The sequence below is a fragment of the Euprymna scolopes genome, chromosome 12, assembly GCF_053919585.1.
Source record: "Euprymna scolopes isolate OS-2025 chromosome 12, ASM5391958v1, whole genome shotgun sequence".
NCBI lineage: Eukaryota > Metazoa > Mollusca > Cephalopoda > Sepiida > Sepiolidae > Euprymna > Euprymna scolopes.
In genome coordinates this window covers 49,805,165-49,825,295 of record NC_136493.1, presented here as the reverse complement: position 1 = coordinate 49,825,295, position 20,131 = coordinate 49,805,165, and the positions used below count along the sequence as shown (strand labels likewise).

The following is a 20,131-nucleotide window of genomic DNA, read 5'->3' as shown; positions in this document are numbered from 1 at the left end:
AACATCACCAACGTTATCAGGAGAATTACCAGAGAAGATCCATAGGCAGTATCTGCAAACGTTGTTAAACGTGATCAGAAATGCATGGACGTAAACGGAGAGCACTTCCAGCATCTTTTATAAGACTAATAAAAGAATGTTCCTCCTCTCTACTACATTTTCTGGGCTACTTTTAAGTGTGTGTATGTGTGTGTGTGTGCGCGCGCACGCGCGTATATATATATATATATATATATATATATATATATATATATTGAATTACCCACCTCCTTAGTTGTTAATGTTGCTCTCTTTTTCGCTGACCTTCAAAGCCTCTGATTATTAAACAGGCTGAATCTAGTGAATGAATCAACACACACACACACACACACACACATACACACGAAATGTGCTTAGCATTTAACCTTCCGCTTATACTGATTCGCTGATATTGATTCGACCATCCGTTGGCCTTAAGATGGTATTTATATAATCCCGAGATCTTCTCGCTGAATTATGAAGAAAAACAACAAAACCGAACAAGCGTAAGAAGCGTTAGGAAAAGAACGGATTTCCCCGAATATAATCTAAGAAAACAGTAAGTAAAATAACGTTCCATAGTTTACTCTTGTTCAAGTATATTAAGTTGTGTGTGTAATATATATATATATATATATATATATATATATATATATAAGATTAATGTTTTCCAGCGGTAAAATAACCAATGAAGTTTTAACGAGGTTAACACAAGAGTGCTCAATACTGAAATAGAAAAAAATATACTTTTTATTTGTTTTTACATAAGCATTGATATGTCACTAAACAGTCTTGATAAATTATTATCAGGAGGTATATTTAAAAAAGGAATAAAATTAAAATGTATGCGAATTCTGTCTTCATATATTTTTTTATTTTATTCCTTATTCATATATCTATAATATTATCTATAATATAAAGCTGTGTGTGTGTGTGTGTGTGGTCACGAATAGGCTCCTATATGGTTGACTATTTTAAAAAACTGATTACAGATAATGATAGATGTATCGAGACACAGGAATGGGTATGTTTGATTTGGCAGAACGGCGGTTCATCTAAATTGTGGGGTCTGCGTTCGCGCCTGGCCCCCAAAGTATGGAAATAAAAAATTAAAAAATTAAAAAAAAAAAAAACGTTTTTGTTATAGATGTACATAAAAAATTAAGAATACTTTGATAAGTATGTTTTAACTTAAATAGGGATGGTATAATAAAATTGTGGGGTCTGCGTTCGCGCCTGGCCTCCATAGAATGGAAATAGGCACAAACTTTAAAGACTTTTCATATCTATCTGCGTAAGTATACTTTGATAATTATGTTTCAGTATGAAGAAATATGGTATAACAAAATTATGAGGTGTTCGTTCGCGCCTGACCTCCATAGAATGGAAATATGTCACAAAGTTTAACAAGGTTTTTTAATATAGATCCACAGAATATTGTGATAAGTGTTTCAGTGTGAACAGGTATGGCATAATAAATTATGGGGTTTATCTATTTTATTTTTACTTTCATCATATTTTGCTTTGGTTTTGATATCCCCAAATTCGAAGCTATCTCTTTACAACCCTTCCTTTTCATAACCTATCATACTTTCATAAATCAGAGTCCATTTTCTGTAGGCAGTTTTTGAACCCAGTCAACGACGGGTACTTTTGCTAGTGTATATATATATATATATATATATATATATGATTTAAGGTTAATATTTTTCAGAGGTAAAGTAACCACTGAAGTTTAACTAGGTTAATACAAGCGTGTTCAATGCGGAAGTGGAGCAAGATATACTTTCTATTTGTTATTTACATAAGCATTAATATGTCACTACACATTCATGGGCATGTTTCGGTCTTCTAGTAACTAGAGACGTCTTCAGTCGATACAGCTCATATGAAAGCTAAGTTTGTAATGAAAATATCTTAGGTACTTGGCGTCATAGGAAATTATTATCATGAGGTTCTGTCACATGTGGATAAAAAATAGGAATAAGGAATAAAATTAAGGTGCATGTAAATTAAATAAAATAGGGGTGTGGATTATGGTCTGTATTGAAATATAGGAATAAAGAGAGAAAGATGGGGGGAGTCAGAAACCAGTTTAGGGCTAGTTAGGCCGTTAGCTAATGCGGACTGCTGAAAAATAGGGGCTTACCTTTATAACGGCACTCGTGAGTATGCATGAAAATGTGGAGTTGTTCCATTGTGCAAGCCATTGACTGGTCGTGGCAATATGAGAGCATACAGCTTCCCCCTTTCAATGTGATTTGTGGACATTTGCTTGCACTTTTCTGTCGACTTTTCATAACATCCACTATATCTATTATATATATAAAAGTGAACATGTGTGTGTCTGTATACATTTTCCTATGTAATAACTCTGTCAATTTTCGAGTCTACAGACTCGAAATTTGATATACAGGGTACTGAGATTTGGGAAAATCTTTGTAATCCGTTTTTGGCCAGAAATTTGACTGTTAAGGGGTCAAAGTTCAACGATTTGACCTTTGAGAACTATACCAAACTCCTCCGACAATTTTGGGTCTAAACACTTGAAATTTTAGATATAGGTTCCTTGGACATGGATCTAACTTAATAACTTGATTTGAACCCAAAACAAATGTTAAGGGAGTCATAATAGGGTCAATGTTTAAAAAAAAATTGACCTCTGCGGTCTCTACCAAATTACTCAGACAATTTCTGGTCTAAACATTTGAAATTTGATAAAGGATATTCAGAGATAGGGCAAGCTTTTTAATCATTTTGGGTCGAAAATTTTTAGTTACCAATATATAAATGAATGTATGTATATATGTTTGCATGTCTGCCCAACACTTTCGAGAGAGGCGACGGATTTTACCAAGATTAGTATCATTTTGAAGTTCAACCTTTCAGACAAATATCGAAAAATTGGCTAAAAACATTACTATCTTCACTGGGCACTTTTCTACAGGGGGGGATCGCTTTTTTCGCCGATATTTTTGAAACTCATCCTCTCCTTTCGATTGTCTAGTCTTTATTTAAACATAAGTCACTTCCGATTTGGCGGTGGTCGTAACAGCAAAGACGTCAGGGTTTTTTTGCCGTTCTTTTCCTCCTTCGCGGTACAGGTTCGAGCCTGCCTTCCTACTACAACTTTTTTTTTTAATTTATTTATTTTTTTTTTTAATTTATTTATTTTTTTTTGCTCAACAGATATATCCAACCACCCGGGCAACACCGGGCTGAAATGCTAGTGTGTGTATATATATATATATATATATATATATATTAGTCTAGAGAAGCTTCAAGTAAAAAAAAAATGTAGAAATAAAGAGTTGCTGTTTAGTTGTTTTTTTTTTTTTACAGCATATCAACCCTTTTCAGGTTATTCAATGCCGAATCCAGTTATTTGGAAGGAAAATTTTTAATAGAATATATATATTCAAGTCGGTTTCTATTCAACACATGGTTGGGACCCTAACAGGTACTACCACTCCAGGTCAGAGTGGACCTGGGAGCAATGGCAATTAAAGGGTGGCTCCACACTCCCCAAAACCCGCAAGCTGGGGTCTTACCATCAGATATAGTGTAAGGTCATATCCAGGATCAAACATAAAGATTGCAGTTTAAATTCCTGGGGGAAAAAAAAAAAAAACTAAATTTAACCTATCGCAGGCTTAGCACCTAATCTAAAAAGTCTAAAAGTTTACAATTACAAAATAGAATTCAACTATATAACGATGAAAAAAAAAAAAAAGGAAAACATTAACTAATTTTGTTAAATAGACTTAGCACTTGCATAAGCCGACTTCTCAAAAGTCTACAATTATGAAAAAGGATTCAAGTATATAAGGATTAAAAAAAAAAAAACACCCTTAACTAAAATATTTTAAATAGAAAACTGGGATCATCAGCTTTTTACTATGTAGCTGTTTTTGGAGATTTAAAAACAGGACAGCCGTTAAGTACATGACTTTCCAGTGAAAAATATAATTTCCTCAATAATAAAATGTATAAACAATACAGTTATTATTTATACTAATAATATATTAAAAAAAATGAAATAAAATATTAATATATATATATACGTAAATTTAATAATAATGCGATTACAAGATTTAATCTGTGACATGTTAACTAACATATAAATGCCATGAGAATAAAAAGGCATAGAAGCTTAAGTACCTTTGGTACCAGAAAGACAAATAGATAAGAAAAAGGAAACCTAGCCATACATATCTAAAACCCCAATATATTGTCCGAAGAAGCTTGAATAAAAGAAATGTAAAAATAAAAATAATGCAGTTTAAATTCCGGGAAAAATATATAATATACTAGCAGGGACACCTATCATTGCCCTGGATGCAATGAGGATCAATGAATGTTCTACGCTTCAAATACTTTTATTGTTTGTGAAATCAACGATTTTCTATCAGATCGATCGAGTGCCCAAACTAGTCGGGGATTCTCCGCAGTGCATTAGCAGGAAACTTTACATACCTTCCTCTTCTGACTTAGTTCACAATACATTGTAGTTTGTATTGCACTGTAGAGAACCTACTGTTGATTTTATAAAATTACTAGCCCGTCGTTGCCCGGTTGTAAAATATGCATAATATTATATTTTAATTAATGCAGAATTCTTATTCATTATAAATACATATTAAACGTAACGTTAAATTCCTTTTTAAAAAATGAAGTGGAAAAAACTAAGACATGTATTATGTTTTTTTAAACGGTTCACTCCTTGTAAGTCAAAAAAAAAATACTTGAGCTGAGATCGAAACCAAAACCTAAAATCAAGTATGATAACCATTAGGCCAGCTTGACACGTTTAAAAAATGATTTCACATGAACGATTCGTGCATGCACATTCATGAAACTGTTGACAGATAAAAATCCGATGACCCTCCCCCTCACGTAAATTTTTCAATTTTGACCCCTTAGCAGCCCTTTTTACCGGGTGCAAACCGATTAAAGTTTTCCAAATATCTGAAGACCCTATATACCAAATTTAAAGTTCGTAGATCAAAAATTCGTTGAGTATATACATTGAGAAGTGTCCTCACACACATTCCCACTTTTATAAATATACTAGCAGGCCGCCTGGCGTTGCCCATCGTAAAATACGCATAAATATTATATTTTAATTAATGCAGAATTTTTATTTCTTATAAACAGAAATACCGAAGGTATTAAATATAACATTAAATTACTTTAAAAAATGAAATAGAAAAACGAAAAAAAACTTGAGACATTTGAATGCGAATATTATGTTTCTTCTATCCACTTCACTTCTTGTGAATAAAAATCTACAACAGTGTAGTAAATAATGGGCAATCAACAATTCCTCAACTATTCAACAACCATGAGGTTCTTTACTCAGCAACCGAGAAGGCTAACATGCTTGCCAGTCGGTTTGCCTCCAACTCTACACTGGACCCTCCTAACCACCTCCTCCCTGACTTTCCTTTGTGGACAGACACCACACTAGACGATCTGAAAATCACCCCTTCTTAGGTGTATGCTATCATAAAAAATCTTGACACGTCAAAAGCATGTGGACCTGACCTCATCCCGGCTGTGCTATTAGAAAAGTGCTCCACCGAAATAGCTCCGGTTCTCTCCAAACTTTACAACAAATGCCTAAATGAATCTTGCTTTCCTGCCTGCTAGAAAACTGCTTCTGTGGTACCAGTTTTCAAGAATTCTAGCGAAAGAATTGACCCAGTAAATTACTGCCCCATTAGCCTCTTCCTACTTTTTGCCAAAATATTTGAGTCCATAATTAACCAAGCTCTAGTCCATCACCTTCCAGATGCTGAACTTCTGACCGACCAACAATATGGATTTAGGCAAGCCCGTTCCACGGCATATGTCCTAACTGTAATCTTTTAATGTATATACCATTCACTTGACAAAGCAGGGGAGGATAGAGCGGTAGCTCTAGATATATCTAAGGCTTTTGACAAGGTATGGCATGAGGGTCTCCTCAGGAAAATTAGATCATACAGTATCACTGGAAGAATACTTAACATAATTAAATCCTTCTTAGATAAGAGAAAAATCCAGGTTGTCCTCGATGGTCATACATCTAAACAATATGCTATAAATGCAGGAGTGCCTCAAGGGTCTATCCTTGGACTTCTATTATTCCTGATATTCATAAATGACCTCCCTGACAAAATTGTCTGTGAGATGGGTATATATGCTGATGACACCGCACTCTATAACAGACACGACAGGAAAACAAATGAACACATATCTAAAGAAATGGCAGAAACACTAGAGGACGACCTCCAATCTGTAGTGGAATGGGGACAAAAATGGATGGTCACTTTCAATGCAGCCAAGACTAAACTTGTTTCCTTCAATAACTACAAGAAATCTTCTCTACCACCAATAGTATAACGGGGCTGATCCTGAACCAACCACACCGGGTGTCCTTAACCTCGTCTGATTCCACCCAATATGACAGGTGTTCTTTCGATCGTACATTGTCCTGTCACAAGTCGGCCTGTTGATCGTCTTCACCCACTGTGTTTTCATGGTGGCGCGCTTTGCCTCTCGATCGAATCGTCTCCTACCCTGTGTAGGTAGTCTCCAGGTACATCAATCACTCCGCTGGTCCTTGCGGCTTGCTGAAAAATGAAGAGTCCTCACCACAAACAAACAGAACTCCGGTTTATAACAATAACAAACTATTTATTAATTTCATTACTTCATAACAGCTACTGTCTAAATTGAGGTGACTGACTATAGCCGTGAAACGATGTAAGACCAGTAAAGTCACAGATATCCCATTAACACAGACTACTTAACATAACATCAGGCCCTGAGGGCTCCCAAATCAGGAGCGCTTGATGAGCCCAGCCATTCAGTTCGCTGGCTACGACTCTACTCTTTTTAGAATTCCTTTTTTTTTCCCCACCTCTCCTTCAGAAAGTATTTACAAACACCCTTTCTTTCTGCCTCTTAGAGCTTATCTCTACCAAATTTTAACACTCATTTAACTGAGGTGTTTACTTATCAAATTAAGAGTGATTAGTCATTCCAGGTCGAACAATGCCCGGCGGCGACCCTCTCTCCTTGACCCCCATTCTAAGTTGTCAGCCTTAATCAGCTAAGGATCTCTGGATCTCTTCATACCTCTCAACAGAGGTTTTAAAAACAACCTTTCATGTTAACAGATATATAACGACAATGAGATAAAACAATTATTGTTTTTTCTCTTTCTGACAAAATCCCATAGACATTTCTGTTTTGTCCCACTCAGACATCAACACCCCCTGTTCTGCCCTCTCTTCCTCTATCCCATCCGGTCAAACCTACCCCACTCACTGCAATATGCACCTCGCTGCATGCATTCATGACACTAATAGTGTCATAATAGCAATGGCCAAAGACTCTTTATCTGAAAGTACATCTTTTAAACTCCTCGGCCTAACGTTCACAGGAAACATGAGTTGGAAAAATTACATTGAGAGCATTGCCAGGACCGCTGCGAAAAAGGTTGGTTCTTTCTACCGTGCTAGAAAGCTACTAACGCCCGAAAGTATCCTGTACCTCTATAAGGCCACCATTTGCCCATGTATGACGTATTATTGTCATATTTGGGCTGGTGCATCTACTACTAGTCTCTCGCTCCTAGACAACATTCAAAAGAGTCGCCAACCTGATAGGTCCTGACCTGTCATCTAAGCTTCAGCCTCTGTCCCATCGATGAAATGTAGCATCCCTCTGCCTGTTCTACAAGTGCTTTAACGATGAATGCTCTGTGACGAACTGCAAGCACTTGTGCCCTCTCAACGTAGATAACCCGACAAATCCGACAAGCAGCAGAATCCCTAGATGTAAGAGAGCCTTCTACTCCAGTAGTTTCTTCCCCAGAACTGCTAGACTTTGGAATTCCCTTCTGGGTTCCTGCTTCCTCAACTGTACTGACATGCAGAAGTTCAAGTGTAATGTGAACCGACATCTTGCTGCCCAACTCCCCACATAGTACCCGTGTAGCTTATGTCCCTGATAGTAGCCCCCTACATCAAAGTGGCAATGTGCCTTGTTTGAGGTAAAAATGTAACTAAAAAAAAAATCTAAACAGTGAGTCAAGTACGATAACCATCAGGCCAGTTTGACACAACCTTTTAAAGAGTTTTCAAACCTACTTATTCTTAAATAAGTAATCTATCATCTGAACGATTCACGCATGTGGATTTGTGAAGCAATTGACCAACAGATAAGAATCTGACGACCCCCATCCCATGTACCGATTTTTCAATTTTGACCCCTTATCAACCTTTTTCCCCGGGTAAAAACCGATTAAAATGTTTTCCACATGTCTTAATAACCTATATACTAAATTTCAAGTCTTTAGATCAAAAATTTGTTGAGTATATGTTAAGTGCCCCCCACACACATACACATTCTCACTTTATAGATAGATAGATTGTTGTGTAATGGATTAGTTAAAATTTCAAATGCAAAAATATAATGATTCAGTTGTGCTCTAAACAGAAAAATTCGTTGTCTTATCAGAAAACCTACCATTAATTTTATATGCTGGCCCGTTCTGCTTCTGCGGTGATAAAACTCAACTCAAATATACTGATATATTAGACTGTATAAGAGTGTAAACTTTAATGAAAATGTTCCTTCTTTAATCAGACTTTTTCATTTGGTTTCTTCCCTTGAACTGCTAGATTTTATAATTTCCTTATTTCGTGGTACTCTGGCCATACTTACCTGCAAAAGTTTAAATGTAATGTGAACAAATATTATGCTGTTCAACTCCCCACAGTCTCTTGTTAAACACGATTCCAAATAGTAGCCATTATGTTCCAAGGGGTAATATGCCTTGCGTGTGTGTGTGTGTATGTATATATATATATATACATACTAGCATGGGTGCCCAGCGTTGCCCGAGTGTTTGGAGGTGTATGTTAAGCAAAAAAAAAAAAAAAAAAAAAAAAAAAAAAAACGGTCAATTTTTTTAAATTTGACCCCTATTATGACCCCTTAAAATTTATTGTTTTGGGCTCAAATCAAATTATTAAGTTAGATCCATGTCCAAGGAACCTATAACTAAAATTTCAAATGTTTAGACCCAAAATTGTCGGAGGAGTTTGGTATAGTTCTCAAAGGTCAAATCGTTGAACTTTGACCCCTTAACAGTCAAATTTCTGGCCGAAAACTGATCACATAGATTTTCCCAACTCTCAGTACCCTGTATATTAAATTTCGAGTCTTGAGAGTTATTGCGTAGGGAAATGTACACAGACACACAGACACGTTCACTTTTATATATATATATATATATATATATATATATATATATATATATATATTTATATTTCTAGTTCCTATACATATAGTCATTAAATTTGTATATGTTTCCTGTGTGAATGAAACTTGGACGCTTACTGTCTATCAATATATTTTATGCTACTATATATATATATATATATATATATATATATATATATATATGTATATATATTATAATAGAAAAATGCGAGCATGAAACATAATATGGTTAAGCTTAAACATGAAAAAGTAAAGGATTAGTTGTTAAAACTGGTAAAGGAGAAAACAAGATATTCTAGTAAAATATATAATATATTTATAACTTAAAACATTGCAGCTTTAAGAACTGATTATATAATGTTATAAATTGAATGGTTCAAAAAATTCTGAATACTGCAATATTTTAAGTTATCAATTTATTATATTTTTTACCAGAATATCTGTTCCTTTACTTTTCCATGTTTACGCTTAACCATATTACTCTTCATGCTCGCATTTTTTTTTATTGTAATCCATTTGTTCTTCATTCACTCGTTCTTTGTTTAATTTCAGTCTTATTTTTTTGCCCCCATAAACACATATGTAATAACAATGTACGGCACTCGTCTGCTTTCAATAAAATTCCCCAAATTATCTCCCCTTCATGCTTTCATTCTCTCTGTTTCACTTGTTACTTCTCTTTTCGAATTAGTAACAACAGTAGTCACTGAAGCGACGTGGTTGCTATGGAAACCAGTCATAAAAAGCGTCGCTCACCTCCTTGCGTATTTTTACGATTTTGAACACCAGAAAATTCATCATAACTTTTGTTTTACTGAACGAAAACTGAAAAAAAAAATTTCTTAATATAGCTGAGAAGGTGATCTATAAACTGTAATAATTGTTCGAAATTTAGTCGAAAAGTGAGTGAACGGTGAAGCTTTAAAGCAGCTCTAAATGATTAAAACTGCTACTTAACCATATATTCAAACACGGTAGTGTTTTACTGATGTATAGTCATTACATTTTTATTTATTTATATTTGCAGTTTTAATTGAAAACTAATGTAACATAACGCAGAAAGATAACGATCACAGGAGAGACGTGGAGAACGTTCGAGATCACATTGAAGGCATGAATGACCCTCAAAAAGACGATCGCAAGGGTGATGTAACATAGCGCAGACACGCATATGCAAATGCATGCGGAATGACGTTACCAGTAAAGAAAAAGAGACCATAAAAAAAGAAAGATAACGATCACAGGAGAGACGTGGAGAACGTTCGAGATCACATTGAAGGCATAAATGACACTCAAAATGACGATCGCATAGGTAACGTCAGGCTCGTAACAATGAGGAAATAAGCATGGTCTTTTGGCTAGGAGCAAAGTGTAGTATCTGTTTTGATATTACACTTCACCTTTTCTATCCTCAATTAGTGGAGGGGAAATCCTTAATCGAGACAATTTTTATTTTTTGTTCTTATTCAAAGTGCCCCTTTGGCGGGAGAGGAGGGGGTGGATTTTCCAAAAAAAAAACAACCTTGTGTCTAACTCCGGGGAGGCAATGAGAAAATATATGTCGTTGTTACAAAGAAAAAGCGAGTTGAAGTTCTTTTTTGTTCTTTGTATACTTTGCGACTGAGGCCACAACGTGTTGGTTCCCGGACAACGTTGCATCATTCTTATTAATATTGATTTTAAGGTAAACTTTTACGCTTTTACTTTAACATTGTTTAGTCTATTTGTTGTGGTTGATCTAAATATAAAAACGGTCAAACAGTAAATCTTATTGATTTGTTAGAAAATTAGTCACAATTCTCTTTTTAGTAAGCTTGTCGCAGCATTTTAATGACTTATTCTAATTTCACATCTGTCAACAACACAACATTAGTTACCACTAAGACATAATAATACCTATTGTTGACAATGTGCTCAACTTTGGACAGTCGTATGAAATGACTATAATCAACTTTACCGTGGTTAAAAATAGCTTCACTGAGTTGTTAATTTATCCTTATTCTTATGTTGGTTTGACCCTTATCATCTCTGGAATCTTGGACTCGCCCAGATACAAAGAAAAATCTATGTATAAAAGTGAAAATGTCTGTCTGTTTGTCTGTGCACATTTCCCTACCAAATAACTCGAGATTTGACACAAGGGGCATTGAGATTTGGGAAAATCTTTTTAATCGGTTTTCCGCCAGAAATTTGGTTGTTAGGGGGTCAATGTTCAACGATTTGACCTTTGAGAACTCTACCAAACTCCTCTGGTCATAATTGGGGTCAAAGTTTTTTTTAAATTTACCTCTGCGGTCTATACCAAATTACTCAGCCAATTTTTGGTCTACACATTTGAAATTTTACATAAAGTTTATTCAGGCATAGGGCAATCTTTTTAATCTTTTTTTTGCTGAAAATTTGGCTTCCAAGGGGTCAAAGTTCAAAATATTTTACCTCTGTAGTCTCTAGCAAACTATTAAGCCAATTTGGGGTCTAAGCATTTGAAATTCAGACATGCAGCAAGCTTTTTAATCAGTTTTGGGGCGAAAATTTGGCTGGCAAGAGGTCAAAGCTTACAGAGTTGACCTTTGCAGACTCTATCAAACTCCTCCGCCAATTTTTGGTCTGAACACTTGAAATTTTAGATATAGGTTACATGGACATGGGTCAAACATTTTAATTTTATTTGAGCCCAAAACAATAAAAAGCTACGAAGACCCAAAAATACTAATTTTGGTTGGCACGCAATAAAGAGATATTATTATGGCGTTTATAAGTCACCGTAAGATAAACGCGAAAAAAAATCAGATTTGTCTCCCTTTATTTGAACAGTAAAAAAATCTGGGTTCACGTTTTTTTTGTTTGTTTTTTTTAATCCTTGTTTAAAAAAGCATTTTATTTAAAAAGGACAGGGAATATAAGTATAAATATAGATAAATTCTTAACAATGGAAGTACACATTGAATAGTATATTTTATAGGTAAGTGATTTTTTGGAATTTATATATATTTTTTATATTCGAAGTAACTAAAATTTCGTTGATTTTCTTTAAATCTTTTTTAAAGAAAACCGATTTAAAAAAAAACAAATATTATTTTTTAAAATTTGGTCTTTGCTCCTTTAATTGAAAAAAAAATTAGGGTTTAAATTACATTTTTCAAGTAGTTATAAGCTTCGAAAGATAGTAAGTTGAATTATTCAAGTTCATATACGGTATTTTTAATGGCGGCTTCTGATACACCTAAGCATGTGCTCATTCCGTCAGCCATGACTGGATAGAGGTCCTAAGTAATTTGCAATTGCATTTTTCGGTCACCTACACTGAGAATTGAATTTTCAAACTTCAGAAGAATATATAAGATACACCTAACGAAGGTCAGGGGTTACATCGACTGAAACATTAAAATTTGCCATTGTATGGCCTTTCAAGGCGGAAATTGCTTATATCAGTTTAAACGAACATCTATGGGTGTCACAAACGGTGTTTCTGCATTTCAACGTTTCATGAATTCTTTTATCTCCGATAACAAATTATCTGCAACCTTTTCGTATTTAGATGCCATAATTATTTGCGGCAAAAACCAGGTTGGTTGGTTGGTTTTGTTTTACGGCATATCGACCCTTTTCAGGTTATTTAATGCCGAATCCGGTGATTTTGAAGAAATTTTTTTTAATAGAATATATTTGTTTTTTTGCAAGTCAGTTTCTTTTTAACCGATAGTTGGGACCCTAACAGGTACTACCACTCCGGGTCAGAGTTGGCCTGGGAGCAATGGCAATTAAAGGGTGGCTCCACACTCCCCAGACCCCGCAAACTGGGGCCTCACCATCAGATATAGTTTAAGGTCATATCCAGGACCCCCATTGAGGGACTTTTACCCTCTGCAGGGGGGGGGGGCAATCAGCGTATTCTAATGCCCCACCGACAGGGCCGGCAAAAACCAGGAGGAGCATGACATCAACTTGAAGTGTTTCTTAAGAGCTGCTTCGACATACAACCTCGAATTAACCGGCAAAAATCAGTTTTTCACTTCATTCTATTAACGTACTTGGTTACAAAATGTAATGTAACTCTTCAACCAGATGTTTGCGACTTTTGTTTTTTACAAGGGAATAACCACTTATCAAGGCACGGATGCCACTCGAGGATAGGGGTTAAAGAGTGTACAGTGGTCAAAAGGACAATATCATAGTAATCGTTAGAAGTGTAAATTTGGTAAAATTCGATTACTTAAAGAGGAACGGCTCATCAAGAAATTGTTCACATTAGATTTGAAGACGGCCAGATTATCGTCAGCTGGAAAGCAGGCAATCGGAAGAGAGTTCCACAGGTGTGCAGTTCTAAGAAAGAAGCATTGTTCATGGAATCTACGTTTAGGTTTAGGTACACATAAAGGATGTGGGAAATTATTGATAGTGTTTTCAGCCAAACGAGTGTTTCTCGTGAATGTTTAGCGAGAAGGAACCATAGATTGGAGCTCAGACGAGCACTTGCAACCTTCTTTTGCAAATGCTTCTTCCTTCCGACTCTAAATCTTTAAAAAGATGTCCTGGCATGTTTGCCTACTATGCCAAATGGATACCTAATTATTCATCCAAAATTCGTCCACTGGTTGAAAATATGGTATTATTACCATACATTAACATGGGTACTAATTAGAGGTCACCATTTCGGTAGGCTCCCACTTCGGGGCGCCTCCGATAACAGGGAGAACTGGAGCGCTGAAATAGAAAGAAACGTGTAACGCGACTTTGTTATGAATTCATGAGGTTTTATATATCCAATATATATGTGTGTTTTCCCGAAACTCTGGTTACAAAGGAAGACAGTGCATTTTGTAAAGTATGTATTAATGTTCAATGCTCCTCTTGGCCACCTAACGGGAGCTGAGGAGTGAGGCGTGTGTTCTGTCTCTAGTCGCCGTGGAAGTAAGGACGTTTCCTTCACTCGAATGTCCCACGTAAACCGTTCTCGCTTTTCATTGGCTGGAACCTCTGATGACGTATAAGAAGAAAGGAAGGAAAAGAGAAAAGAGTAGGGAGAAAGAGAGAACTAAGGTGAGAATACAGCCTAGTCTCGCAGTAGTAGCAGCTCGCTACAAAAATAAACAATTTCCGATGCCTCTCATGGCTGTAAACTCTTTCGAAACTCCCAAGAAGGACATTGCCGAACCTTTTGTAAAAGTTATTGACGTTGAATTTCTGTTTGTTATTAGAACTGATGCTTCAGAAAAGGTTATCGGAGAGGCCTCCCTTAGAAAAGCTGGGAGACCTGTAGCGTTCTCTTCTCGGTCGTTAAACCTTTCTGAAACGCGACTTCATATAATCGAAAAAGAAGCGTATGCCATAGTTGAATGTGTTCGTAAATGGAAAGATATGATTGCTTGGTAACACTTTACTATTGTTACGGATCAGCGAGCCGTAGCTTTCACGTTTAAACCGGCTAATCGTGGAAAAATTAAAAACGATGAAATCATACGATGGAAAATAGAGCGTCTTCCCTTTTCATATGATATAAAACATAAAACAGTCTTGTTGCTGATACATTATCCCGAACATGTGCTGCTGCTGCTGCTGCTGCTGCTGCGTCTTCCTTGCAGAAACTAAATTCACTCCATAATTCTTTAATACATCCTGAAGTACAACACTTTTGGCATTTTGTAAGGTCACAAAATTCCCCCTCCATGCTTCTGTTCAGTCTTGAAAGACAAAGGATACCCCTTAGGGGCAGTAGTAGCGCGTGTAATTGTGAGGCAAGGGTTGCGCAATCTCAAACCACATCTCTCCTGAATCGGCACTGTTTGAGTCCAGTGGCAAGAAGACCAGGACGACTGGAAACAATGCTGAGATAAGCGGAGCGCACATACAGCACCTGAAAGTCCCAAATGGTCATCCATTTAGTACTGACCAAGTTCAACGTTGCTTAACTTTGGTGATCCAGCGGGAACTGGTCTGTTAACGTGATTATGCCGTATTTTGGTCACAAAATATGCCATATTCAATCGATGAGATCAGACGCGTGATTATCCGAATGTACTCGTTGTGCACAAGTAAAACCGCAATTCTTTAATTCCCTTTAAGGATATTTTTATCCGTTCAACTGCTCTGTTTCAGTGTCTTTCTGTTGATTACAAAGAGCCTGTCCCGGAATTTTCATCAGGTTGCCGTTACATACTTACTGTCGTCGACGAATACAGTCGATTTCTTTTTGAATTCTCTTGTCGTGATTGCTTCTCTCAAACTGCGATCCGGTGCTTGATAACTATTTTTTTTTCTCTCTATTTTCGGACTTTCCTCATTTGTCCTCTCGAACCGAAAGACATCGAAAAAAAAATCGAAGGAATTCAAACAATTTCTGCTGCGGCTTAGGATTGAATCTAGCAACACTACTGCTTATACAGGGTGGCCCAAAAATAACGGGCCCCAACTTTAATTAGTAAAGTGTATACGGGGCCCGTTTTTTGGGGGGGGTCACCCTGTATACCATTAAGAAAAAGCCAATGTGAATTTTATAACGGCATTATATGGAACATCATATATATTTAACTTTGGAATCTCGATGGTTACACGTTAATGCTTGACAGAATTTTTACAGGATGTTTTACGTGCTATTCCCTGCCTACTATGCACCGCCACTAATGCAACTCCTCACGGACGCATATCCAATTTTGAAAGACGTTCTTTCACTGGTACTGCATTATCTGTTTGGCTCTGTGAACCTGGGGAAGTTTTATTAAAACAATTCGGTGGCAGGAGCAAGTATGATCTGATCGTTGATGCTCCTTAAAGCATGCCTTTCAAGAATTCGACAATCGTGATGGTCGGGAAGATCCAGTAGCACTGAAACATTTAGCACGTTTCCCACGCTCGGATCGACCTCCGAATTCTGCTGACAATGTTCTACCAGATGTAATTTCTGTGGAAGATGTGATGAATCAGAATCCCGAGATTCATTCTCCTCAGGGATTTGAAACTTATTCTGGCACTTCCAGTGATGAGCTACTTCATTGCCAATCTAGCAGAATTCGCAAACCGAATCGGCTGCTGGATATATGAAAGTGGGGGAGGATGTTATAGTTTCATTTTAAAATAAAAAAATAAATAAAATAAAAGAGGGAGAGAGAGAGAACTTTGCTAGATATAATTTTTGCTTATGTGATCACGTGATTTTCCTATTTAAATACGCCCTTTTTATTCTTACTTATATGCGTTTGACCTCTTGCCTTGATTAATTATACTGTAGAATTCAGTTGAATAAAACCTTGATAAGGTTTTTCTTTTGTCTTCGTTACACCAATACTACAGCTGGGTTGCTTCCCAGCTGACTACAACATTGTCGTTTCAAAATCCAATGTAAATAAATTCTTGTTGAACTACGCTTTTAAATAATCAAATTCTGACCAATCATTTCGATGTTGTCTCCCCATCCACCTTACACATAGTTAACCTTTATCCTCGAGTGGCTTTTGGGTTTTGATAATAGGTGACTTTTATATTGTAAAATTTGTTTAAATGTATTCCAAATTTAGGAATGACTTTTTCTACTGCCCATAAAATCTCAGGTTGCTTGCTTTTTATATTTGACGTGTTCGTGCAAGTCTTAAAATCCGGTCTATTTTTTTTTTCCATCCGTTGTACTAAATTTTTTAAATTGACGTAATAGATTGATACATCATAAATCACATCATAAGAGTAGTATAACAATCATCATCATGAACAACAATTCACAATATTACGGTTTGTGTCTGTTTCAATATATCTTTTATGCGTACATACATACGAGTAATGTGTGTGAGTAATATCTATCTATCATACAAAAGGAACTGTGTGTGTGTGTGTGTGTGTGTGTGTGTGTGTGTGTGTGTGTGTGTGTGTGTGTGTGTGTGTGATATATAATCAAAATTTGGTAATTTAAATTTTATGAAGTGAAATGGTTAAATTTCAAATCTAGAATTTTTATTATATGCAAGAGAAAGAATACATTTCAATAAGTATATCTTCTTAACCTATAGGTTCTCGCTGTTTACCCATCTCCTCAGAGGAGAAAATATTAGCAAATATTATGAGGAGATGGGTAGAAATCGAAAACCTATAGGTTAAGGAGATTTACTTATTGAAATGTATTCTTTGTTTTGCATATAATAAAAATTTTAGATTTGAAATTTAACCATTTCACGTCATAAAATTTAAATTACTAAATTTTGATTTATTTGCTCTATCCGGTATATTGAGCAATTTTTATTTAGCTGGGGTTGTCTTTATAAAATATACAGCCAATAATATTTCGTAAGACCAATAATCACTGGACTTCCATACCAGAATATCTATTGCATTACTTTATTCTGAAGTGTGTATAAAATCACCGCTCATCGTTTCTGTTTCTTTATTCGCAATTTTCAAATTTGGCCTCGGCAGTAGCGTGTTGAAATCCCTCCATTTTTTTTTTTTTTTTTTTTTTTCATTCTCCACACAATTTATCTTTCTTTTTATAAGAATATATTGAACTCACTCTTTTTTTTTTACCCATTTGTGAATTATTTCACGGAATTCTGTCTTTTGGATGACCTTGAAATATCTTCCAGTAACGGGATGCCTTTGGCTTTTTACTTCTGGATACTGGACTTTTGCCAACTTGTTTGGATTTTACCGTCATTGGATCTTCTACTTTTCACTCGATCATCCACTCACATGAAATCATTTTTAATTTTTTCCTCATTCCCTCTGCCTCACTATTTTTTAACTTTTAGAAAGTAAGCTCTATGGCTCACTTGCAGTTTCATTAAATACTTTGCAAGCAAAATCTGATTCTGCATTTTGCTAATTCCTACCCTCTGATGAGAAGGAAAGTATTTCTTCGAAACTCCACGAATTAAGAACAATCCACTTAATTTGTGTCTCCTTTTTAAAAATTAAATATGTTTTTTACTCTTAAATTTTATTAATTCTTTGTTCTTATAGAGATTTGAACTTATATATATATATATATATATATATATATATATATATATATATATAAATGAGAATGTAAGAACACTTCTCAACCTATATACTTAATGAATTTTTGATCTACAGACTTGAAATTTGGTATATAGAGTATTCAGAGATATGGAAAAACTTTTTCATCAGTTTGCATCCGGAAAAAAAAGAGCTGCTAAGGGGTTTAAATTAGAAATTTTGGTACTTGGGGGTCATTGGATTTATACCTGTTTGTCAACCGTTTCATGATTCACGTGCGCGAATCGTTCACATTATGTTAAGAATAAGTAGGTTTGAAGACACTTTTTAAAGATCGTGTCAAGCTGACCAAATGGTTATCATACTTGATTCGCTGCCTAAGGCTTTGGTTTCGATATCAGCACGAATTTTTTTTTTTTTTTTTTTTTTTTTTTACTGTTTAGTGAATGTTTAGAAAAAACATAATACTCGTATGCACATGTCTCACAGTTTCTTTCAGTTTTTTTTTTAATTTTGTTTTTTGTTTTTTTAAGAATTTACATTATGTCTAATGTCGGGCAACGCCAGGTACATCTTCTAGTCTATAAATAAAAAGAACTTAAGACTAATATTGTGCTCAATACTAGATAGAGCTTTATAATAAATATTTATTATAAGAACGTTTTAAATTAGCCTACATAAATGGAATTACGTTTTTGCACCCTTGTGCTTTATCGGGGCCAAAATATGATGAAAGTAAAATCTTAAAATAGATACAAAAGAAATAGAATCAGAAATAATGAAGCTCCCCCAAATTAATGCTCTTATTATACTTTGGGGTAGATGTAACATTTCGGATTTCTGATTCCTTTTTTTTTTTTTTTTTTTCTTGTACTCCTTGTAAAATTTTCTTTCCATTATTTTTTGCTCTAACGAAGCACAAAGATGCAGAAAAGTTTTTTCATTTGCATGGGCTTATCTTAAATGCATGCATACATAAGAGAGAGAGAGAGAGAGAGAGAGAGAGAGAGAGAGGAAAATATACTTATGACAGTTAAGCTGGACATGTGTTTGTGTTTCATTCCAATAGAGAATCATCAGGCAGAGTAGATTACACTCTCTGGCTTAACTGCCATGAGTATATTTTCATAGCTTACTACTTTGCTATAATTGTGTATCAAGAACTGTTAAAGTAAATACTGAAACGTTCTACATAATATATTGTATTTCTTTGTAATATTATACATGTATACAAGATATATATTTTATTTATACAAACATTGGCTACATATATGCATACATGTTTCAGTTTGCGATTTCTCCAGAAATCTAACGTTATCAGTCTTACAATGAACCAAAAGTTGAAAAATTTATTCTTTTAATATACATCTTTATTTTAAAAGGAAACGTAGGACATGAACAATGAAAATAAGACAAAAAGAGGGGGAAACCAATAAAGTTTGTATCAATAAATAAAAATTATACCATAATAACATTTTGCTTGTCATTGACTACTATTTGATAAATCATGGGATTTGCATTTAGAAACCTACAGCAATAAAATCATTACACATACACACACATTAGTGATGGGAAGATTCCAAATTTTTTTTCTGATTTCGATACAATTACAGATTCTTTACTAAATTCACAATTCCAATACGATTACTGATTACAATTTTTTATAAATATCTAAATATTTAACTATAAAGTTGTTATTTTTCCCCGATTACAGTAAAAACACATGTAAAATGTGCAGATATTTTAAAATCAATAAATATTTATTATTTTAGCATTATTACCAACCGTGGAAGATTTTGTTTTAACCAAAATCAAATAAACAAAGACAAAAGAATCGTTTTTGGCATCGGGAAATATCCCAAAAAGTTCTGATTTTTTTTTTTTTTTTTTCGATTCC

General features: G+C 35.0%; 1 protein-coding gene across 5 annotated transcripts in view; it reads left to right on the top strand.

The window, feature by feature from the left end:
- The window catches only part of LOC145291278 (protein O-mannosyl-transferase TMTC1-like), a 163,098-nt gene that overhangs the window by 9,371 nt on the left and 133,596 nt on the right, over nucleotides 1-20,131 (top strand). The window contains exon 1 of one of the 5 annotated variants that reach the window (XM_080136919.1): nucleotides 414-577. The exons of 3 other annotated variants lie outside the window; for them this stretch is intronic. The gene's annotated coding sequence lies outside the window, so the exon portion shown is untranslated. Of the gene's footprint in view, nucleotides 1-413; nucleotides 578-20,131 lie in introns of those variants that run through there. One more of the 5 variants, XM_080136918.1, reaches the window with a different exon arrangement.